Source organism: Octopus sinensis, linkage group LG2, assembly GCF_006345805.1.
Source record: "Octopus sinensis linkage group LG2, ASM634580v1, whole genome shotgun sequence".
Classification (NCBI taxonomy): domain Eukaryota; kingdom Metazoa; phylum Mollusca; class Cephalopoda; order Octopoda; family Octopodidae; genus Octopus; species Octopus sinensis.
Window position 1 is genome coordinate 192,574,079 of NC_042998.1, and position 19,582 is coordinate 192,593,660.

At 36.3% G+C, this 19,582-nt stretch overlaps 1 protein-coding gene across 2 annotated transcripts in view; it reads left to right on the forward strand.

Annotated features, from left to right (window-relative positions):
- The window catches only part of LOC115232440 (innexin unc-9), a 677,230-nt gene that overhangs the window by 238,973 nt on the left and 418,675 nt on the right, over window positions 1-19,582 (forward strand). The window contains exon 1 of one of the 2 annotated variants that reach the window (XM_036500605.1): window positions 8,691-8,831. The exons of the other annotated variant lie outside the window; for it this stretch is intronic. The gene's annotated coding sequence lies outside the window, so the exon portion shown is untranslated. Of the gene's footprint in view, window positions 1-8,690; window positions 8,832-19,582 lie in introns of those variants that run through there. 2 annotated transcript variants of the gene reach the window in all.

Genomic DNA, 19,582 nt, shown 5'->3' on the forward strand with positions numbered 1-19,582 from the left:
TATTTTTAAAAACTGTCGTTCAAACCGAAAAGATCCGAAGTATTTCATTGCTGCATATTCTCATGTGACTGCATAGATTCAGTTTAAATTTCTTAATCTACAGCCACACCAGCAATCCAATGTCAACCCTCCACCTTCTGCATCATTTCAACAGTTCACTTTCCCGTTGCCGTCTCCCATTGCAGCCCCTTTCTGGAATGTACCCATTTACATACAGTATCTCCATTACATCTACATTCATTCGACTGTCAACTATACAACGGGTCGTGTTAGACACAGTGCCGATCTCCACAAAAGAGAGTATATTCACTGACAGCTTTTCAGTGCGTTAAAAAATCACATATTCTCCCCACTCCCCATCAATTTTCCATCACAGATTAGGGTCTGGAATCTGGTACTACTTAAGAAAAGTGGTCCCGGTGTGCGCACTCGCGTAGTCGCGCTAGCTAGTCGTGACTAGTCGATCCTTACTTTGTGTTTTTGTATTTTATTTACTTTGTTTAGAAAAATTATTTACTTTGTGTAAAAAAATATTTATTTTGCAGCGTGGAAGGTGTTTATAAACCATTTAAGAAACACACAAAAACCGTTAGATTCACTTCAACATTTGTCAGTGAACAGGTCGCAGTCTCTAAGTGACGAAAATATTTTGACAAATTAAATTTAAATGTTGAAGTGAATCTAACGGTTTTTGTGTGTTTCTTAAATGGCTTATAAACACCTTCCACACTGCAATTGTTTTCGTTCCAGCACACGATCTCAGATCAAGCCACTTGCTATGCAAGTACATTTCTGTAAAATATTTATTTTGTATTTTATTTATTTTGCTAGGTAGTCGTTGTAGGATCGACTAGTCACGACTAGCTAGCGCGGATGCGCGACTACGCGAGTGCACGCACCGGGACCACTTTTCTTAAGTAGTACTCTGGAATCCACCAAACGGACATGTCCCTTAGTTGAATCAGCCCATCATTTACTCCACAAATATCTTATCGTCAATGCTGCGCTTTCCCGTATCACATATTTCAACATAAAGGGGTAAAGACCCCCTTCGGTCATGAATGACCATGGGATAGCACCTAGAAAGTTACCCTCCTAGACACAAGTCCGGGCAAGGTTGTTTATGGAAGACCAGCAGTCGCCCATGCATACCGGCCTCCCCTCTCCGCGCCACCAGTGTTATCCAAGGGAAAGACAAAGGTCGATACAGCTTGGCACCAGTGACGTCGCAACTCATTTCTACAGCTGAGTGAACTGGAACAACGTGAAATAAAGTGCCTTGCTCAAGAACACAACACCCAGCCCGGTCCGGGATTCGAGCTCACAACCTCACGATCGTAAGCTCGACGCTCTAACCACTGAGCCATGCGCCTTACTGTAATATATATATATACGAACTATGCCTTAATCCCGAGCAATTATTCGTTGACCTTTTTTTTTTTTCCTGTATATAAAAACCTATGTTTATTGATGAAGTAGTTTCATGTTGTGATTGATTAGCTGAACAGATCTAATAAGATCACAATCTCCGCTAACAAAGATATTTTCCTTTCAGCACAAAAATTTGACTTAAAACTGGTTCTTAATTTAAGGACATTTTTCGTTTCTTTTCGAGTTACTAACGAATGCCGCTAGTTTTTCCTTTTCTCTGTCTATAACTAAGAGAAACATATCAATTCATTAAGAATTCTTTGTGTACGTCATTCAAAACTGTAACATAAATGACTTTCGTTAAATCCATGCCACTAACTTGAGTTACAATAATCCTAATCAGAAAAACATGTCCATCGATGATCCTATATGTTTTACAGGGATCTTTTCGGTTTGAACGGCAGTTTTTAAAATAATTTCCACAGGCGCAGGAGTGGCTGTGTGGTAAGTAGCTTGCTAACCAACCACATGGTTCCGGGTTCAGTCCCACTGCGTGGCACCTTGGGCAAGTGTCTTCTGCTATAGCCCCGGGCCGACCAAAGCCTTGTGAGTGGATTTGGTAGACGGAAACTGAAAGAAGCCTGTCGTATATATGTATATATATATATATATATGAATGTGTGTGTTTGTGTGTCTGTGTTTGTCCCCCTAGCATTGCTCGACTAAAGGCGGTGCTCCAGCATGGCCGCAGTCAAATGACTGAAACAAGTAAAGGAGTAACTAAAAAATTTTAAACTTCGTATACTGGTAGAATGTGTTTATAAAACATCTTTTTCTCTTGGCTTTATTAAGAAAATTCTATAGTTTGTAAGATATTTGTTGTTGTTTTTTTCTTCAATTTCTGCAATTTCAACCAATCAATGACGTCTATTGAGGTAATAAAAAATTCTGTTCCGTATGAATATATCCCTCGTTTAAGAAACAGATTGCGTTTATTTACATTTCTGAAGAAAAAAAGATACCCTTCCCCCCACCCCTAACCCTAACTAACCCTAACCCTAAAACATTGAAATGCAATAGATCGATACTAGGGTCATAATTATGGGTGACAATTTCATATGACACCGCTAGAAAAAAACTGCCGTTCAAACCGAAAAGATCCCAATATTCCTAATCAGAAAAACATGGACTAACAAAAAAATCATGTCCATCGATGATTTTATATGTTTTAATGTTATGTTTTATTTTTATTAGTCTAGTATATGTACTTCTTATATACTCTCCGGCTCCGTTCTGTAACGACTGGTATTAAAACTGCTGAAATTATGATCTGCCCACCTGTCAACAGCTGGAGTTGGAAATGCCTTGCAGTGTTATTACTGTTTAGACAGCAAATACATAGATCCAAATATACGTAGCATTAAAAATAAAAGCAATAGAGACTAGACAACCATCTGGTGGCTGTATGGTCGATAAAACATTTTTAGATGTTTTCTGATTAATGATGACGGTGTTTGTGAATGTAAGACCTCAAGTGAACTAAGTTTACTACACGGTACGAAATCCCACTCTGAATATTGTTTGTTTTTCTTATTTCATTAATGATCTTCTCAAAGCTATTTGGGTGCTACTGTGCATCACAGAACCCGTAATTCGTTTTACTTTGTGGGTAGCGTATCTATTAATTATCTACAACGAGTGTTAAAAATATAGTAAAATAACGGATCTTTTCGGTTTGAAAGGTAGTTTTTAACATAATTTCTAGGTAACTAAAAAATTTTAAACTTCGTATACTGGTAGAATGTGTTTATAAAACATCTTTTTCTCTTGGCTTTCTTCAGAAAATTCTATAGTTTGTAAGATATTTGTTGTTTTTTTTTCTTCAATTTCTGCAATTTCAACCAATCACTGACGTCTATTGAGGTAAAAAAAAAACATTCTGTGCCGCATGAATATGTCCCTCGTTTAAGAAATAGATTGGGTTTATTTACATTTGTGAAGAAAAAAAGATGCCCTTCCCCCCATCCCTAACCCTAGCCCTAAAACAGATTGAAATGCAATAGATCGATGCTAAGGTCATAATTATGGGTGACAATTTCATGTGATACCGCTAGAAAAAACTGCCGTTCAAAACGAAAAGATCCAAAATAACTTTGAAGGTGAAAATTAAATTAAAAATATAAACTGTGTATATCAACGCAGAATAAATATAACAGACATAAGTTGGTGTAAATTAATCTTACGTTTGCTAATTGTCTTGTATTTACGAAACTTATCCTGTTTGATGATTCTTCGATTCTGCATTGATATTGTGAAGATGCCCTAATAACTCGTATTGGAATCTTTTCCAAAACAGATTTTAAAATTTTATTTGTACCACCCTAACATATTTCTGCTTTCTGTCAGAAGTTGTGACTGGCAAATAATGTTGGCAATTTGAAAAACCAATGGAAACATTACTTGGTGAGGTGATTCTGTTGAAACTGATTCCGTGTGATTTTAAGGCCTGTTTAGCTGTTATTTTTAAGCACAACTCATAGGGCATGTGTTTTAAGCATTTAATAAATGACACAAAAAAAAAAAAAGAACACCTGGTAAGCAGCTTGGCTTATTACTATGGAAACAGGCACTGATATGTGTGTGGTTTTCGATTGACTAAAATTAAAAGTTATTAATTTTTTATTTATTGGTTTATGGCGAAAATGAATTTTATGTCAGTGCTTACTTTACAAAACTGCACCAATACACCAAATATGAATCAATTGGAACAGAAATTGAAGAAATTGAAAAGTAGCAGCCAAACAGAAAATATCCTAAATCAGTTATTCTTTTACTTGTTTCAGTCATTTGACTGAGGCCACGCTGGATCATCGCCTTGAAGTGCTTTAGTGGAACAAACTGACACCAGGACTTACTTTAGTACTTATTCTATCGGTTTCTTTTGTCGATCCGCTAAGTTATGGGGATGGTACCAGACACCAGTTGTCAAGCTATGATGGAGGGACACACACATAGATATACATACATACGACAAGCTTCTATCAGTTTCCGCCTACCAAATCCACTCATAAAGCTTTGGCCGGCTTGAGGCTATGGTAGAAGACACTTGCCCAAGGTGCTACGCAGTGGGACTGAACTTGGAATCATGTGGTTGGGAGACAAGCTTCTTACCATACACCCACCCACGCCTAAGCCTATCAGTTATTAACCGATCGTACATGACATTTTTTTCATTCAACTTCTTCAGCAACGTAAGACAATAAAACAAAGTCATTTATTGACAATAAAAGACATTCAAATAGGAAACAGCTAACATAGCATCGTGACGTTTCATGTGTGTTCAGTATTTTTAATGTTGATGATTAAAACGAATATCCCAGCTGACGCCACGAAGAAACCCAGCCACCTGGTCTTCTTCCGTCGAGTAGGTTCTTTTCGTCAATGGATTCATATCTGTTTTTCAATGAAGCATTACAAGGCAATTTTTTAAAATTGTTCCCATCATAGAAAGTAGGCCAGCCCACAGTTGTTTTCAGAGCATCAAGACTGATGTGTGAGACGAAGATAAGTTATCCTGATGCTAGAGACTTTGCTGAAATTATCCAAGTAACAAGTGGTAATGTTAAACTAAACGAAAGATTAAGTTGAATCTTTTCCTTTTGAACGGCAGTTTTCAACACAATTTCTAGTTAACTACACACTTTTAAACTTCGTATACTGGTAGAATGTGTCAAAATAAAACTTTTTTTTCTCTTGGCTTTCTTGAGAAAATTGTAATTTTAAGTTTAACGTAGTTTAATTTTTCGAATTTTAACCAATCAATGGCCTCTATTGAGCTAAACTCATTTGCTGCGTCTAAAACTGAGACAACATCCTATCACTAACCCTAACCCTAAATTTTAGCCTTTCGTTTTTTTCTTAATTGTTATCCTTAAATTAATTTAACAATTAAGAAAAAAACGAAAGCAAAAGCTCAAAACAAAAACAAAACGAATAATTTTAGACACACGCGTAACAATTAAATTAATTTAACAATTAAGAAAAAAACGAAAGGCTATAATTTAGGGTTAGGGCTAGTGACAGGATATTGTCTCAGTTTTAGACGCAGCAAATGATTTTAGCTCAATAGAGGCCATCGATTGGTTAAAATTCGAAAAATTAAACTACGTTAAACTTACAAATTACAATTTTCTCAAGAAAGCCAAAAGTACCAGTATACGAAGTTTAAAAGTGTTTAGTTAACTAGAAATTGTGTTGAAAACTGCCGTTCAAAAGGAAAAGATCCATTAAGTTTACCACGCATAAATAGGCAACCGTCCCTCATAATCAAAAAGTGATTGATTTTTCAAATGAAATAGAAAAGCTGTTACAGATTTAAATATATCCCGCGTTGGATCTTTATCTTTTGACCTACAGATTTTAAGAATAATTTTTTGTAACTAAACACTTTCAAACTTCGGACACTGGTAGAATGTGTCATATAAAACATCTTTTACTCTTAGCATTTTTGAGAAAAACTTATATTTACGAAGTTATTTCACGTTAAAGTTGTCTTATTTCGGTAATTTCAACAAATCAATGACGTGTATTCAGCTGAATAAAATTACTGTCGTTGTTTGTCATCAAGAACTTCCGACGGTGTATATTTCGTTTGTCACTGTTATTTATGACAACCCTAAAACCTTAACCCTAAAACCCTAACCCTAAAACCTTAAAGCTAAAACCAGTACAAACGCACGAACGATGTCATGAATAACAGTGGCAAACGAAAAATACACCGCCGATAGTTCTTGTTGACAAACAACGGCAGTAATTTTATTCAGCTGAATACACGTCATTGATTGGTTGAAATTATCGAAACAGGACTACTTTAACGTGAAATTACTTCGTAAATATAAGTTTTTCTCAAAAATGCTAAGAGTAAAAGATGTTTTATACGACACATTCTATCAGTGTCCGAAGTTTGAAAGTGTTTAGTTACAAAAAATTATTTTTTAAATCTGTCGGTCAAAAGGTAAAGATACCCCGCGTCATCAGTCGTGAAATTAATAAAGAATAGAAAAATACTGTAATAGCAACGAAGAGCTCTTGGCACTTACTTAAAGACATTAAAAAAAGAGACTAATTCTATTCTTAATGAACCAATTATAAGTAGCAAAGTTTCGAATGATTAATGTCCAACGGTATCAAAGAAACATTAAGTGATTAATAAATTAAAAATAAAAAGAAAACGTTAGAGTACTTGATTATTTAGTATTTATTATTTGATTAGATATATAAAAAAAAATTGATGTTTAATCTAAAGTCGGCTTTGAGTAGGTAGACCTATTAAGAAAGGCGTTGAAACTATGAACATACCTATTTCTTTACTACCCACAAGGGGCTAAACATAGAGGGGACAAACAAGGATAGACATAGGTATTAAGTCGATTACATCGACCCCAGTGCGTAACTGGTACTTATTTTATCGACCCTGAAAGGATGAAAGACAAAGTTGACCTCGGTGGAATTTGAACTCAGAACGTAGCAGCAGACGAAATACCTATTTCTTTACTACCCACAAGGGGCTAAACACAGAGAGGACAAACAAGGATAGACATAGGTATTAAGTCGATTACATCGACACCAGTGCGTAACTGGTACTTAATTTATCGACCCCGAAAGGATGAAAGGCAAAGTCGACCTCGGCGGGATTTGAACTCACAACGTAACGGCATGAACATACCGTCTTTCTAAGACAATGTGTCTAGACCCACATAATCTAATATGTTCTTACATATTTTAAAATAGTAAAGTGTGATATGGCTGTTGTTTCTAGCAGATGACGCGATCACGTAGGGTCTAGCTGACTCCTTTTAGGTTTTGCTTTGTTAACATAAGAGAATAATTCTTCCTTGTAAATATATAAAATCGAGAAGCAAGTGTCTTCGTATTCAAAGAACGAAAGTATTCGATAAAGAAAGTGAATGCCTGGTGGTGTGTTGTTATAGTAAATACAAGGCCTTTTCTGTATGTAAATACAAAGATTGCCAGAAGTTTTTTATGTCCTCGTTAAGAACCCACTATTGGATCTTTTCGGTTTGAACGACAGTTTTAAACATAATTTCTAGGTAACTAAAAAATTTTAAACTTCGTATACTGGTAGAATGTGGTTTATAAAACATTTTTTTCTCTTGGCTTTATTGAGAAAATTCTATAGTTTGTGAGATATTTGTTGTTGTTTTTTCTTCAATTTCTGCAATTTCAACCAATCAATGACGTCTATTGAAGTAAAAAACATTCTGTGCCGTATGAATATGTCCCTCGTTTAAGAAACAGATTGGGTTTATTTACATTTGTGAAGAAAAAAGATACCCACCCCTAACCCTAACTTTAAAACCGATTGAAATGCAATAGATCGATACTAGGGTCATAATTATGGGTGACAATTTCATATGACACCGCTAGAAAAATCTGCCGTTCAAACCGAAAAGATCCCCCACTAGATTTATATGCGTAGATATTCAAAGGCTTCTAGGCTCTCCATAAAGTGATACAACCTATACGTACAAAGATGTCAATGTGTTTAAGTTCATTCTAAAGACACACCATGATTACGAAGACCTGGGATGATTTTTCTTACTCAGAAACGGTGGTGGGTTAATTGGCCGAAGCGCTTTGAGGACTTGGAGCATACTTGAAAAGTCGGGTACTATTTAAGAAGAGAGGTTCCGGTGCGCGCACTGGGGACTCACCCATCTGCGCTAGCTAGGCGTGACTAGTCGATCCTTACTTTGTGTTTTTGTGTTTTATTTACTTTGTTTAACAAAAATTATTCGATCTTTTCGATTTGAACGGCAGTTTTTTCTAGCGGTGTCATGAAATTGTCACCCATAATTATTACCCTAGTATCGATCTATTGCATTTCAATCTGTTTTAGGGTTAGGGTTGGTTAGGGGTGGGGGAAGGGTATCTTTTTTTCTTCACAAATGTAAATAAACCCAATCTGTTTCTTAAACGAGGGACATATTCATACGGCACAGAATGTTTTTTTTACCTCAATAGACGATCATTGATTGGTTGAAATTGCAGAAATTGAAGATAAAAAAACAACAAATATCTTACAAACTATAGAATTTTCTCAAGAAAGCCAAGAGAAAAAGATGTTTTATAAACACATTCTACCAGTATACGAAGTTCAAAAGTGTTTAGTTACGTGGAAATTATATTAAAAAACTGCCGTTCAAACCGAAAAGATCCAAATTATTTACTTTGTGTAAAAAAAATATTTATTTTTTTTATTTACTTTGCTAGGATCGACTAGTCACGACTAGCTAGCGCGAGTTCGCGCACCAGGACCACTCTTCTTAAATAGTACCAAAAGTTGGTATAAAGGTCACTGACATCGTGAAGGAAAAAATTACTATTCTGTTGATATACCAACCTATGTACATTAAAGACAGTTGTTTTACCGCCTACGGGTAAGTTTATTTATTAGTGTGTGTATATATTTATATGGGTGTATATATTGTTTGCTTTTTACGTCGTGTTACAATACAATTTTATATTAAACTGAAGAATTACTCAATACTTTTCGTAGAGTATATATATATTATTCTTTAGTAAGAAGAGAGTTAACTATGGCATCGAAGTTTCGGCCTGCTTAGCCTTCATCACACTGCTGGACATTTAAGTTTCCTCATGGATTTATACAGTCTCTGGGCCAAAACTTCGAAGTCACTGTTAACACCACTCATATTAAAGAACTAATATTGCACTGCATTTTTTTTTTTTTGCCTTGAACAAGACAATTCTGAAAAGATAAATATACATCACTGTTAAATGTTATTGTTCAGCTGAGGATAATAATATCAATTTTCTTTTCTTTTTTTTATTTCGAATATTATCATTAACTGTGTTATGGATTTGTCAATGTGTGAAAAAGAAATGAAGACAACAAATATTATCTATCTATGTCTGTTTATCTATCTATCTATCTATATCTATATATCCTTCTATCTATCTCTGTCTATCTATATCTATATATCTTTCTATCTATCTATATCTATATATCTTTCTATCTATCTCTATCTATATATCTTTCTATCTATCTATGTCTGTTTATCTCTGTCTATCTATCTATCTATCTATCTATCTATCTATCTATCTATATCTATATATCCTTCTATCTATCTCTGTCTATCTATATCTATATATCTTTCTATCTATCTCTATCTATATATCTTTCTATCTATCTATGTCTGTTTATCTCTGTCTATCTATCTATCTCTGCCTGTCTATCTATCTATTTCTGTCTATCTATGTCTGTTTATCTATCTCTGCCTGTCTATCTATCTATCTATCTATCTATCTATCTATCTATCTATCTATCTTTCTTCTCTCTCTCTATCTTTCTTCTCTCTCTCTCTATCTTTCTATCTATCTATCCTTCTTCTCTCTCTCTATCTTTCTTCTCTCTCTATCTCTCACTCATAACAAAACTGCAGAGTAGACAAGTAAATAAACGACAAAAAAAGAAATATTCGATGACGATCATTAATATTGTTAGCTGTCAGGCTGCTGTCTTTTGATAAATCAAAATCCAGTTCAGATGTGAAGTTGGGACACACTAAACATTAGTTTTTGTCATCTTGTTATTTATTTGGAGAGTCTCTCAACAGCCATTCATTCTACATCACACTATATTCTGTCGATATATATATATATATATATATATATATATATATATATATATACGTGTTTGTATATATTTGTGTGTGTGTGTATGTAATGTAATGTATGTGTGTGTTTTCTTTGATATGCAAACAGTTTTATTTACCTTAATATTAACTATATTTCTTAGCAGTCTGAAATCGGTAAATAATTGAACTTATATTTTTGCTTGTCTTCTGAAATCGATAAGATGTTGACATGGAAGTGTCTTTGAACAAACCAGAATCAAATATTAAACATGGGGGGGGGGGGGGGTTTAATATTTCAGACGGCCACAGGTTCCCACCTTTGATTTTGAGCAGGCATAGACAAGAGTTTTCGGGAATCGGGCGGGCCCTTGGTAGAAACGTTAGCACGCCGGGCGAAATGCGTAGCCATATTTCGTCTGCCGTTACGTTCTGAGTTCAAATTCCGCCGAGGTCGACTTTGCCTTTCATCCTTTCGGGGTCGATTAAATAAGTACCAGTTACGCCCTGGAGTCAATATAATCGTTTAATCCGTTTGTCTGTCCTTGTTTGTCCTCTCTGTGTTTAGCCCCTTGTGGGTAGTAAAGAAATAGGCATTTCGTCTGCACCTATGTTCTGAGTTCAAATTCCGCCGAGGTCGACTTTCCTTTTCGTCCTTTCGGGGGTCGATTAAATAAGTACCAGTTACGCACTGGGGTCGATATAATCGACTTAATCCGTTTGTCTGTCCTTGTTTGTCCCCTCTGTGTTTAGCCCCTTGTAGGTAGTAAAGAAATAGGTATTTCGTCTGCACCTATGTTCTGAGTTCAAATTCCGCCGAGGTCGACTTTCCCTTTCATCCTTTCGGGGTCGATTAAATAAGTACCAGTTACGCACTGGGGTCGATATAATCGTTTAATCCATTTGTCTGTCCTTGTTTGTCCTCTCTGTGTTTAGCCACTTGTAGGTAGTAAAGAAATAAGCATTTCGTCTGCACCTATGTTCTGAGTTCAAATTCCGCCGAGGTCGACTTTCCCTTTCATCCTTTCGGGGTCGATTAAATAAGTACCAGTTACGCACTGAGGTCGATATAATCGTTTAATCCGTTTGTCTGTCCTTGTTTGTCCTCTCTGTGTTTAGCCCCTTGTGGGTAGTAAAGAAATAGATATGGTTCATCATCAGGCGGGCTGCACTACTAAAATAAAAATTTAACTCTTCGTTTAGGTGTGCCATTCAGAAAGTTCCGCGGGCCGCAGGTTGCCCACGACTTAGAGCATTTCCAAATATCTTTTAGTATGCGCGCACCATGGAATTGTGGATTTTGTTTTGGAAAGAACTATATGGTAAACAAATACGTCATATAAAATATCTTTCAAATCAGAACAAAGTTAACGTGATTGAATCTTATTGCTGATCGAATTTTACTGTATCCAGATATTTGGCATTGCAAATGGTTATCTGGTTTGTAAGGTGTTTATTTCCTCTCTGAAAAGTTGACTTAACTGGTAGAGTTTATCGATTTCTGTTAAACAAGGTCAATTTTCATAGATTAGTGTTTATGGATGGGAGTGAAGTTAGGGTATGTACAATATATTAAATCGATTGGGGTCGCGGTTTATGGCTGTTATCGACCCTACAGAGATATTAATATAGAAAGTAGAAGTTTGAAACTAAAATCTGGACGAAAATTTGTCTTGTATCGTCCAATTTCTGTTACAATTTATTAAAGGTGTATGGTTTAATACATTATATTCAAACAAACGTATTGTTGCAGCAGAAGTCGAGTCTTTTTTTTTTTCCTACGCATATTTAGATAGCAATTTGATAACTAATTATAAGCATTTTCTTGCTCGTACATTCATCGTCGTGAGATGGGTTTAAATTTAAACACTGACAATCAGAGCTGATCTTTTTGGCACTTTGCACATAAATGATTTCGTTGTCTTTCGATGAAGCTATTTTTTTTTAGGTGGCACCTGAGTCGGTCTCCATGTACAATAGTTTTGGCAGATGTGAGAGCTTTTTATGTCGTCAAGCTTTAGCAAAACAAAGCTACCTGTTAACGTGAAAGCGTTATTCACTCACATACATACATAAATACACTTACATACATACATGCACACATACATACATACATGCATACATACATACACTTACATACATACATACATAATACATACATGCATACATACATACATAATACATACATAATATATGCATGCATACATACACACACACACACACACATACATGTGTCTGTGTAGGAGAGAGAGAGTCGGTGAAATAATAATTCATGTATTACTTTGTACGTTGTACTTGGTAAAAAAATTATTGCAAAAACTTTACCGTAAACAAATAATATTAGTGTTAGGTAAAAATCCATGCTAGAAATAAAATCTAGGTGCAAAGTAAAGACTCCTGTTAGACAATGGTGTTTGGGTAGGTATTTGATGAACACTCATTCTGAACCAGTTATAGGCAAACTGCAGCCCATGAGTCTTCTGAGTCTTCAAATATTGCCTTTTTAATGTGCCTTTTTATTGCCTTTTTAAATGTGTTTATTCTTCAAATATTGCCTTCACATTTCAGTTTAACTGAAATTTTTATTTTGATACAAAAGCTTTTCCTTTTACACTATTCTATATATACATGCCACCAGTCAGTTATATCGGTATGTGAGGGAACAAATTAAATATAACAATGACTGGATCTTTTCCTTTTGAACGGCAGATTTCAACACAATTTCTAGTTAACTAAACACTTTAAAACTTCGTATACTGGTAGAATGTGTTTATAAAACATCATTTTCTCTTGGTTTTATTAAGAAAATTCTATAGTTTGTAAGATATTTCGTCTGAAAATCCGAGCATTTCGGCAATTTTAACCAATCGATTACCTCCATTTAGGTAAACAACATTTGCTGCATCTAAAACTGAGACAACATCCTGTAACTAACCCTCACTCTCCCCCTAACCCTCAATAAAACCAAGAGAAAATGATGTTTTATAAACACATTCTACCAGTATAGTTAACTAGTTTAGTGAACTAGAAATTGTATTGACATCTGCCGTTCAAAAGGAAAAGATCCCAATGACTTATATTATTATTATCTGAAAAACCTCTCCTGATATATTTTCTTTTGATTTAAAAGCTCAAAAATGTATAATACATTTTCTTGTATTTTTTTTTTTTACATTACTGTGCCAAGAGCACCATCCGAGCGTGATCGTTGCCAGAGCAGCCAACTTGCTTCTGTGCTGGTGGCACATACAAGGGCACCATTCAAGCGTGATCGTTACCAACGTCGCCTTACTGGCACCTGTGCCGGTGGCATGTGTAAAAAGATTCAAGTGAGGTCATTGCTAGTACTGCCTGACTGGCCCCTGTGCCGGTGGCACAAAAAAGCACTCACTACACTCTCGGAGTGGTTGGCGTTAGGAAGGGCATCCAGCTGTAGAAACTCTGCCAGATCAAGATTGGAGCCTGGTGTGACTATCTGGTTCGCCAACTCTCAGTCAAAATCGTCTAACCCATGCTAGCATGGAAAGCGGATGTTAAGCGATGATGATGATTACTGTATTATAAAATGGAAATATGACATTGAAAAAGCATCTCTGTTAGATCATTCACTTTGGACAGTTTTCTAATTAATGACATTCATCACCAAGTTATTTCCTCTTCTTGTTCCTTCTCTAGTGTTTGGTATTTGAAGTATAGATTAGTTGTGTCTTAAATCATTTTCTCTGATGGGATATAGACTGAAGGATTTTTCAGCCTAGTGACCAAACCTTGTATTTTTGTTGTTTATCATCATCACCAGCAACAGCAGTGGAGGTGCAATGGCCCAATAGTTAGGGCAGCGGACTTGCAGTCGGAGGATCGTGGTTTCAATTCCCTGACCGGGCGTTGTGTATGTTTATTGAGCGAAAACACTTAAAGCTCCACAAGGCTCCGGCAGGGGGTGTTGGCGACCCCTGTTGTACTCTTTCGCTCCAACTTTCTCTCACTCTTTCTTCCTGTTTCTTGTCCCCGACTTCCTACGCAACCGCTGAGCCTTGATGCGCATTCATCCATCCGTCGATGCTCTCGGTGTCGGGGGTTGACCTGCTTTCTCTTCTGCGGGTCTTACGAATAGCAAAGGACCACGTTCCAGACTTCTCCCATCTTGTGATCTCTGGGACGAAGACCATTCACTCAACAGCAACAGCATTTTACTTTCACTTTCATGTTGTACTGATTTGAGTCAGTCTTTATTTGGAGTCACTGCCTTCCTAGACAGGTCAGGTACCATGTCTCCCTGTTACATTCCATTTTTGCTGTGCTTTCTCTGGCTTGATGTTCTTCCTAACACCTACATCACAAAGTGTACTGGGCATATTTTATTGTGGAATGAGCTCTAAGAAGGTTGTCTTGTTGAAGACATGACTAAGGAGCCCTTTTGCATCCTACATGGTCTCCTGTGCATTTGACAACTACTCCGCAGAATATATTGGTTTGTATTTTTCAACAATGAGCACCATCTCTTGGATTCTACATTCAAAAGTCCATGCTATTGAATAAATCAAAAGGGGGTTTTATCTTTCACTTGTGTGCCTATCAATTAAATCGAAATACAATTATCTTTCCTGATTCATGTTACTGAAAATAAGTGGTTGTTGTCAGATCCCAGGGAACTCCTCCTTAAAATAACCAGTGTATATAAATGACTGTATGAAATATACGGGAATAAGATGCTGTAAGGAAATTAAACAAAGGTGATAAATGTGGAATTTGGAGAGAAGTGGGGTGAACGACCTCTTTTTAATGTGAAATATTGACCTGCATCGAAGGCAGAATTAGATGTGACCTATGGAAGCAGTTCAGCATTAAAGGCATCATTACTAATGTGTGCAGGTGAGATGATTATACTTTGATCTGTTTGATGACGAGTGTTAGTCGTGAGGATGTGTGGTGTTTGAGGATGTATGAGAAGTGAAGGTTAAAGAAGACATAGCAAGCGGTGCCGAGGTCAGATCTCAGGTTGAGATGACAAAATATTGAAATGAATGGTCGTGTTACAGTAATGCAGAATTAGCCAGTTCATGAGTGCTTAAAAATAAACAGATGTTGAAATTACATCAATGATGATGATGATGATCATGGAATCAATCAAAGAAATTGTCTTCAAGCGATTCCAGCATTTTATATTACATTCATGTAAAATGAAACCATATCTCTCAATTAGAAACTGATATTATGATAGATAGTTCGAATAACCTGAATTTTGCCAAGATATCTTCTTACATCTTAAAAATGGAAAGCAGCTATTCTTAGTGCAGGAGGTAACATTTGGTTTTAACTATTAATATAGGATTTTGTGGATATAAAATTTCTCTCCGTCTTTGCTTTTTTTACACTGGTAGACCTCCATCTGTTTATAATAGATTTCCTGTTACTTTAGTATTTGACACAAGGCAATTACTCTAGTTTCTGACAAGACTGGAATTTGTGTATTGATTATCTCTTCCTGATCTTAAAACTGTTTAAAAGTGTAAAGATTAGTTATTGAAAATAATTGGGAAGATTAATTACTTTTTTCAAAATCATCATCTTGTGATACTTCAAGTGTGAAGTGGCACTAAAATATAATGGCTGAAGGAGATTAAGTCATGCACTGAATACATTTTACTTTAAAACTAATTGATATCATTAATTTTGTTCACAATCTTTGCTAATGTTTCTGTGAAAAATATAATCATAAAGTTCTTGTATTTAATTCTGTTTTAAATGGTACTTTCTTCAGTATCTGGTGAAATGGAATGTAATAAACCTGTGCATAGTCACTTGAGCATCGGATAAAATACCTTGTAGTAGTTGTTTTAACTTCTCTGTGCCGGTGGCACGTAAAAAGCACCCACTACACTCACAGAGTGGTTGGCGTTAGGAAGGGCATCCAGCTGCAGAAACACTGCCAGATCAGACTGGGGCCTGGTGCAGCCTTCTGGCTTCCCAGACCCCAGTTGAACTGTCCAACCCTTGCTAGCATGGAAAGCAGATGCTAAACGATGATGATGATGATGATGTGCTCTGAATTTAGATCCTACCAAAGTCAACTTTGCTTTTCCTCTGCTCATGGTTGATGAATAAATTACACATTCAGTAACCAGAATCTCTCTCTCCCTCCCTCTCTCTCTTTGTCTCTATTTCTCTCTTTCTCTTTCTCACACTCTCACTCTTTCTGTGGCTGGACCTGGACAAGATTGGGTTCCATCAAGTTTAACCCTTTAGCATTTAAAGTGGCCATATCCGGCCAAAAGTATTCTACCTGTTTTACGGTCAAACTGGCCAGATCTGGTCTCATACACCAACCCTACAATATCGTTTTAAAAATTAACAGCTACCTCATCAAAATCTCATAGCTACGAGATAATGCATGATTAGTTCAAAACAATGCGGATAAAAAAAGCATTAATTTTGGCAGAATAATGCAAACACTAAAGAGTTAAAGGACTAGGACACACCATGGGTCGCAACAGCACTCCTACAAATCTCTGCAGAGTGGAGAGAACAAGAAAAGAAAGATAATGATTACAGTTATTGTAGCTTTATTTCTTACAAAGATAAAAGTTTAAAAAAGTTATTTTATCAAATCTGTTTTATTCGATTTAATGAAGTTATAACGATAAAAATAACGGATTGTTTTGTATGTGTTTTTCATTTTATTTTTACCTGTTTTTCTAAGTCTATAATAGAGCTTAAAAACATTTTTCATAATTGTCTTACTGTGTAAGTTTTACTACCTCGTTATAACAACATCACACAAGTTTGCATTTTTATCTAGCTTTCCTCTGGGAAAACAGAATTTTGGCATGTAAATCTTTTAGGTTGTCTGCCAAACTTGCTGACTGATAAGAACTTGCTGAAGACAATGCCTTTAGGCTTTTGCAATGTAAAGAATAAAATGTCACTGGTGCATTTCTTTTTTTGTGCATAGCAAGAAACTGTTAAACTCATTTCTCAGCTGACAATCTTCTAATTATTGCTTGTTGAGTTGAAAGTAATTCTTGGGTTGTCCCCGAAACTGTTGGAGACAGCTCAAAGTTAGCTAACGATGGTCTTTTATATTGATCTCACTTAGAAAGTGGTTTATTTATTATTTATTTATTTTATTTTATTTTATTTTATCTTATCTAGTTTCAACTCACGAGCTGTGACCATGCTGGGGCACTGCCATTTGGTGTTGCTACATGATTTTACTTCACGAATGTTTTTTAGCAATTGCCATTTGGTGCATGAGAGAGTTCGATGCAGCTGCCCTCATCTGCACCACCTGCCATGAAGTTGGTTCATCTGGGACACCTGACAGGAAGAGATCCAGTTTTATTTTAAAGACATCTGCATCCACCCCATGCAGGTCTCTCAGGTCCTTCAGGAAGATATTGAAGAGCTGTGGGCCTCTGAAGCCCAGGCTATCACAGTATCTTGTCCTACATCTTGATGGCAAATTTGGAGTCCTTGGCACTATGCAGTGGCGCCCAGTTCTGGCATTTGTGTAACTCTCGATGCCAAAGTTTGGGACAAGTCCTTCTAGGATCTTCCAGATGTATATTAACTTTTTTTTTTTTGTTGTCTTTTTTCATCTATTCCAACCTGTAACAGCTAATCTTGTTGAAACCTTCTCAGCCTCCTTCTTGTACTCATTTCCACCTGGCAATTAGGTGAACTGCCATTTCTGCTGGAATCAGACACTAGCTTCATGTGTTATCCAATTAGAATTAGGAATATCTACGATATATATTTGTTGTTGATTGATATGTATGTAACAAATGTTCTCCTTCTATGGATAATTCAACAATTCACGTTCTTAGAAATACAGCCTCTATCAACAGGTGTAGGTTGAAAATAAAGAACTGAAATATTGTGAAAAATTGTTAACTTGCTGTGGTTGGTCTAAATATTGGGAAGTGGTAATATTCATGCTCTCTCTCTCTCTCTTTTTACTCTTTTACTTGTTTCAGTCATTTGACTGTGGCCATGCTGGAGCACCGCCTTTAATCGAGCAACTCGACCCTGGACTTATTCTCTTGTAAGCCTAGTACTTATTCTATCGGTCTCTTTTGCTGAACCGCTAAGTAACGGGGGACATAAACACACCAGCATCGGCTGTCAAGCAATGCTAGGGGGACAAACACAGACACACAAACACACACACGCATATATATATACACATATATGCGACGGGCTTCTTTCAGTTTCCGTCTACCAAATCCACTCACAAGGCTTTGGTCGGCCCGAGGCTATAGCAGAAGACACTTGCCCAAGGTGCCACGCAGTGGGACTGAACCCGGAACCATGTGGTTGGTAAACAAGCTACTTACCACACAGCCACTCCTGCACCTATGCGTATATGCTATATACATATAGCATATACGCATATCCTGCGTATATGCTATATACATATTTCTCTCATCTTCATTTCATATATTTCAAATCTACTATGAACAGTAATCCAATCTTGTGTTATTTGTATTTTGTTAAATGCTGAACTGACAAAATGAATTTGTCTTCCAAGACCTGTTCCTACAATTTTTACTGAGATGTTTCAAATCAATTTACAATTTCTAAAGAATATTGTATATTTCATTCAGCCTATTACTCTTATTAATGGTAATATCAGGGTTGCCATTCATCAAATAATAAAACCCCAAATTATTTTTTCTGCAAAAAACCCAGATCCTATTATATAAACCCAGATGTTAGAAAATAGGCAAATAATTAGTCTTGTCTTGAGACAGCATTCACCGGGGGTGGGTTGAGCTGGCTTCATTCATCCTCAATGCTGAATGAAGCTAGCTCATTCCTCATGTACATATCAAACATTCCTCATATACAGGCGCAGGAGTGACTGTGTGGTAAGTAGTTTACTTACCAACCACATGGTTCCGGGTTCAGTCCCACTGTGTGGCACCTTGGGCAAGTGTCTTCTGCTATAGCCTCGGGCCGACCGATGCCTTGTGAGTGGATTTGGTAGACGGAAACTGAAAGAAGCCTGTCGTATATATGTATATATATATATATGTATGTGTGTGTATATGTTTGTGTGTCTGTGTTTGTCCCCCTAGCATTGCTTGACAACCGATGCTGGTGTGTTTACGTCCCTGTCACTTAGCGGTTCGGCAAAAGAGACCGATAGAATAAGTACTGGGCTTACAAAGAACAAGTCCCGGGGTCAATTTGCTCGACTAAAGGTGGTGCTCCAGCATGGCCGCAGTCAAATGACTGAAACAAGTAAAAGAGTAAAGAGTATATAATTAGTAATTTAATGATAAAATATGTTATATGACAAAATGAATACAGAATTTAATACTTACTTTATATCATATGGCAGCTAATTGTCCATTTCGTACATATCTACATCATCTTCATTCACTCCTTCAATGGTGATACAATCATTTTCTTCCTTTCTGAATTTCAATCTATTCATATATCTACAATGACAAGACCCATCCACTACATCTTGAATAAGTTTAGCATTTGGCTCCCAAGGAATGCATGATGCTGCCTTTCTTGTAATT